Below are 6,000 nucleotides of genomic sequence, written 5' to 3'. Positions count from 1 at the left end.
CCCGAGACGTACAAGATCGAGAAAGTAATTCGCAAGCGTACTAGTAGAGGACAAAAGGAGCTCTTTGTAAAGTGGCTAGGCTATCCCCCTTCTATGAATTCTTGGATTCCGGCTAAAGATGCAGTCTCCCTTTTACCTAACGCTCCCCAGCAACGCTAGCATGAAAATTTATGACAACAACAAGACGTCTTCGTACACTACCAAGTTGCCCCAGGCTATAGAGCTGATCGGGGATGACTGGGAGGTTGCTCTAGTAGAAGTTTTGTACCCAATGTCCTTTTTTAACATACCCAGTGAGGAAGGTCATGTGCAGGTGGTCTCGCATGAAAATAAAAAAGGTCGGGACGGAAAATCACAGCCTATTGTTAAAGCCGAGGCCTTTATAGTTCCCGGGGGTTATTACAAATCATTGGAAGCCCTACTTAAACAAATAGCTTCCGGGTTAAACGGCTTTCAATACGGTTCAAAGTTTAAATTTGATTCGGATCCCCTCTCTGATTACATTTCTTTAACTATTCAACCTAACGGTATCTTGGCTCTTTCTCCCACTTTGAAAAGGATATTAGGATTTAAAACCCCAAAAGGCCAAAGTACGTCTTTCTCTTGCCCTTCAGATAAAACCAGCCAATCGTATAGAAGCTCTGTTCCCGCTAATTTAAATTATTATATTCCCGACCAATTGTTTATTTATTCCGATATAGTAGCTAATGAATTTATAGGCGATACGGTAGCCCCGCTACTTCGTATAGTAGGCGTAGACAGCGAAAAACCTCACGGTTCGACTATAACTAAATCATTTAACTCTCCCCATTACGTTAAAGTTGCTAAACGTTACTTTGATACTATAGACATTGATATAAGGAATAGTTTAGGCCAAGCCGCGTCATTCGAGTTTGGAACGTCGACCTGTAAACTACACTTTAGACCATGCCAAAACCCCAAACATTAGAGTCTCGTTGCGAGTATAGGAGGTATTATTTAGATCAGGTAGGGGGTGGAGGGGTGTCAAAAGTATTTGTCGGGACCCCCCACCAAAAAGGTCACGGGATTGGGAGCGCCCTGAAAGGGTTATTTAGATGGGCACGCCCCTTATTAATTAGAGGTGCAAAGTATCTGGCACCTAGAGCCATTAGTACGGGACAAAAGATTCTTGGTGACGTAATGCAAGGTCAGAATGTGAAAAGTGCCGCGAAAAAGAGATTGCAGGAAACTTATGAGAACATGACTGCTGCACAGCAAGGTTCAGGATTAAAGATAAAGAGACGCAAAGTTAAACGCCTGTCAGTTTATCACCGTCATTCAAAGCAGACGCCACGCGATATATTTAGCTCCTGAAAAAAATCATGTTTTCTCTCCAAGCTCTTAAGAGTGAATTGGACATTTTTGCCCCTGTGCCGATTCAAACTAGTGTCGAACATGCTCAAGGTGTATGGGCCAAACCCTTGGCGGCCATTGGTGATAGCTCTACCCTCGAATACCTCATCTCGGGCAATGGAGATAGCTACATCGATGTAGCCCACACCATGCATTACAACAAAGTCAAAATCACCAACGAAGATGGAAGTGATCTTCCTGATGCCGCCGTGGTAGCTTTCGTAAACAACGCTGGCCACGCATTGTGGAGAACTTGCGATGTTTTCTTGAACAATACCCGAGTTTCTTCAGCCGCTCAAAACTACGCCTTCACGTCTTTTATCGAAACTGTCTCAAATTACGGACCCGCGGCCAAAAAATCTCACCTCATGATGGCCGGATGGGAAAAGGACGAAGCCGGAAAGTTTGACGACTTTTCAAATAAAGGTTTCGTCGCCCGAATGGCTAAAACTGCTAAATCGGCCGTGATTGAATTTTTTACACCCGTGTTTAGTGACGTGTTTAATATTCCCGAATATCTCTTAAACGGGGTGGACCTTAAAGTCGTGTTTACTCGCAACAAGGACGAGTTTGCCTTAATGTGTGAAGAAACAGCCACTCTCAAAAACTGTAAAGTCAAGATACTAGACGCAGCACTAGCGGTACGTAAAGTTAAACTCAGTCCTAAAATATTGTTAGCGCATGAAGCCGCGCTTAATAACGGTACTGCCAAATATAATTTTACGCGCACCGAACTTAAAACTAAAACTATCTCTACCGGAAGTAGCACCGAGAGTTTTAACAATATATATCTAGGCCCTCAGCCTAATCGCGTCATTATTGGAATAGTTTCCAACGCGGCGTTCAAGGGCAGTTACGCTCTGAATCCCTTTAACTTTAAAACTTGGGATTTAAATTTTTTGTCTCTGTATCTCGATAACGAACAAATACCTTCGAAACCGTTGACTCCTGATTTCGCTAAAAACTTGTATATACAAGCTTATCAAACATTGTTCGCGGGCACGGGTATTCATTATAAAGACGACGGTAACGATATTACTCCCGACGAGTTTGCCAACGGCTTAACTCTGTACGCTTTTGATCTGACACCGGACCTATCGGCTAGCGAAACAAACCACTGGAACCCCGTTAAGCAAGGACAATTAAGATTGGACATGGGATTCGCTAAACCTTTGCCCGAAGCCGCAGTCTGCATTGTATACGCCGAATTTCAAAGCATGATTCAAATCGATAAAAATAGAAACGTAATTGTAGATTATTAAAAATGTCAGCAACTACCACCGTAGACTTGATTCTCGCTTTATCAGATACGCCCAACTTTTTGGGTGTTTTCGCGTCAAATAGGTTACCCAAGGTTACCAAATATCCCGCATCGTTAATTATAAATTTAGATCAGCACTATGAAAAGGGGTCTCACTGGGTATCGGTCTTTATAGACGGAGCTCGTGTAGGCTATTATTTCGATAGCTACGGTTTGCCACCATTTCTGCCTAGTATAAGAAGATTTTTATCTTTAAACTGCCGAAAATGGACTTTTGGTAAACGACATCTTCAGAGGCTAGAAAGTAGCGTATGCGGGCAGTATAGCGCCCTCTATCTTATTCATAGAAGTAAGAAGAAAAGTACGAAAGCTTTCCTAAAAGCTTTTACCGCAAATCGAAAAATTAACGATATGAAAATTGCTAAACAATTTCAAAATCATATACGGCGACTAAAAAAGTGTAAAAGGAGCTTATTAACAGACCGTGTGGTTGCCTGGTGGTAATGCGTCCAGCTCTGTGTTGTTTCAACAACATTTGAGTTTCCATTCCAGGGTTCGACTTCCTACCAACGGCGCTTTATTAGTCCGGTATAGAAAAAAAAAAAAATCATCTGCAGATACGGCTTGAATCAAGTTTAAGGAGGAGGTTTTTTTAAATATTTAACTAATTTATTACTATTTTAACTTAATTATGTATGTTATTATCACGTTAATTAAATGTTCTTTGATTTAAAATCTGATTTTAATAATAATAATAAGATTAGAACAACCTAGCATAAGCCTATCTTTCAGAATCTACCATAACATAAGCCTACCAGGATCTACCATAGCATAAGCCTACAATAGCATAAGCCTATCCCTACAGGTACCAGCCACGTGACGTCATCAAAAATTAGCCGTGACGTCATCAAGAAAACCACCACCAGGTGGCTCAACAATTCAAATTTCCCGCCAACACCATCACGTGACGTCATCAATCCCACCCCCAATCCCATTCCCCCCCCCCCGCCAACACCATCACGTGACGGCATCAATCCCCCCCCCATCCCCCCCAACCCCCGGGATGACGGTATAGAACCAAAAATTTTACCCCCCCCCCCGAAAGGGGGGGGGGAAGGAAGGGGGGTAAAATTTTTGGTTCTATACCGTCATCCTTACTCTCTTAGACTTGTGCATAAACAAATGTTATTGACTTGTGCCAAAATAGAAATGAGCAAATAAGATTCCAAAGACCTGTGCACATTCAGAGGTCGTAGACCTTTGCACAAACAGAAGTCGTAGACCTGTGCAAATAAAGATTTTTCACTTGGGCACATAAAGATTCTTCAGACTTGTGTGCACATAAAGATTCTTCAGACTTGTGTGCACATAAAGATTCTTCAGACTTGTGTGCACATAAAGATTCTTCAGACTTGTGTGCACATACAGATTCTTCAGACTTGTGTGCACATAAAGATTCTTCAAACTTGTGCACATAAATATGCCATAGACCCATGAACAAAAAATTCCATAGACCTGTGCACAGAAGATTCCATACTCCTATACTCAAAAGGATTCCATGCTGATTTGCACAAAAACATTCCGTAGACCTGTTTAAAACCATATTCCATAGGCCTGTGCACGAAAAGATTCCATAGCCCTGGAAACAAAAATATTCCGCTGACCTGTGCACAAAAAGATTGCATAGGCCTCTGCACAAAGAGATTTTATACCCCTTTGCACAAAAATATTCTGTAGGTCTGTGCTTAGACAGATTCCGTAGACTTGTACACAAACAGATGTTATAGTTTAGACTCGTGTAAAAATTTAATTACCTATAATTGGTAATTATCTTTAATTGCTTATTTTGTTTAATTAAATTTAATCTGTACTTCGCAACTAAATTAGTTGGACGCGTAAAAGTTATAATGACAATTAAGCTAGCTAATTTGATTATCTGCAGTAAAACGACGTAAGTCCTAGAATGACTGTCTTCATTACTTAACCCAAGCAAAAAAGTCTTAAGTTCCACAGTTTAAAGGTAAACCACGTAATTCGGAGCAGGTACTTAAAACTATTAAAAACAATACTTATACTTTGTTTTTCTTAATGAAACAAAAATTGGCGCCCACTTTAAAAATGGGGCTTTCATTTAAGACCATTTTCAAATCTATCAAACGTATAGTTATTTTTGTAAGGGTAGTTACAAAATGGGTAAGTTTGGAAAATTTCCCATGTTATTTCTATGGAGATTCTCTAGTTTTTCGCCAAAATCTGTGATTAATTTTATGGAACTGAAAACCACCCTTAGCAACTTTGTGCATTATAAAATAAACTATTGGATGGATCATCTTGAAATATTTACCACATATTAAGGGCCCGGATGTTAGTTCAGTAGAAACATTTCAAAACAATCAACTTAATACGAAAAAAGTTAAATCCAATCCAAAAACCTTCCCTATACATTAGAGCCGTCATCAGGCCTTATCTAAGGGAGCTACCGCTCCCTCAGAATACGTGACAACCATTTAATTTCTGAGCTTCCGTGGCTAAATGTTTAGCGCGTTCGGCTGTTAACCAATAGGTTGGTGGTTCGAGCCCACCCGGGAGCGGTGTTAAGGGATCTTAAATGTAACGTAAAAAGTCAGAGTTTTTCCACAATACCTGACGAATATTTAATTGTTGGGCTTCCGTGGCGCAATGGTTAGCGCGTTCGGTTGTTAACCGAAAGGTTGGTGGTTCGAGCGCACCCTGGAGCGGTGTTGTGTAGTCTCAAATGTAACGTAAAAAGAAAAGTTTTTCCACAATACCTGACGAACATTTAATTTTTGGGCTTCCGTGGCGCAATGGTTAGCGCGTTCAGCTGTTAACCGAAAGGTTGGTGGTTCGAGCCCACCCGGGAGAGGTGACGTGGGGTCTCAGATGTAGCGTAAAAAGTCAAAACTTTTCCACAATACGTGACAAACATTTAATTTCTGAGCTTCCGTGGCTCAATGGTTAGCGCTTTCGGCTGTTAACCAATAGGTTGGTGGTTCGAGCCCACCCGGGAGCGGTGTTAAGGGACCTCAAATGTAACGTAAAAAGTCAGAGTTTTTCCACAATACCTGACGAACATTTAATTTTTGGGCTTCCGTGGCGCAATGGTTAGCGCGTTCAGCTGTTAACCAAAAGGTTGGTGGTTCGAGCCCACCCGGGAGAGGTGACGTGGGGTCTCAGATGTAGCGTGAAAAGTCATAACTTTTCCACAATACCTGACAACCATTTAATTTCTGAGCTTCCGTGGCTCAATGGTTAGCGCGTTCGGCTGTTAACCAATAGGTTGGTGGTTCGAGCCCACCCGGGAGCGGTGTTAAGGGACCTCAAATGTAACGTAAAAAGTCAGGGTT

Source organism: Phalangium opilio, unplaced genomic scaffold (genome assembly GCF_054372755.1).
Source record: "Phalangium opilio isolate 3A_F unplaced genomic scaffold, DU_Popi_V2 ptg000017l_1, whole genome shotgun sequence".
NCBI classification, from domain to species: Eukaryota; Metazoa; Arthropoda; class Arachnida; order Opiliones; family Phalangiidae; genus Phalangium; species Phalangium opilio.
The sequence above is the reverse complement of the archived record's forward strand: the minus strand, read 5'-3'. Positions refer to the sequence as shown.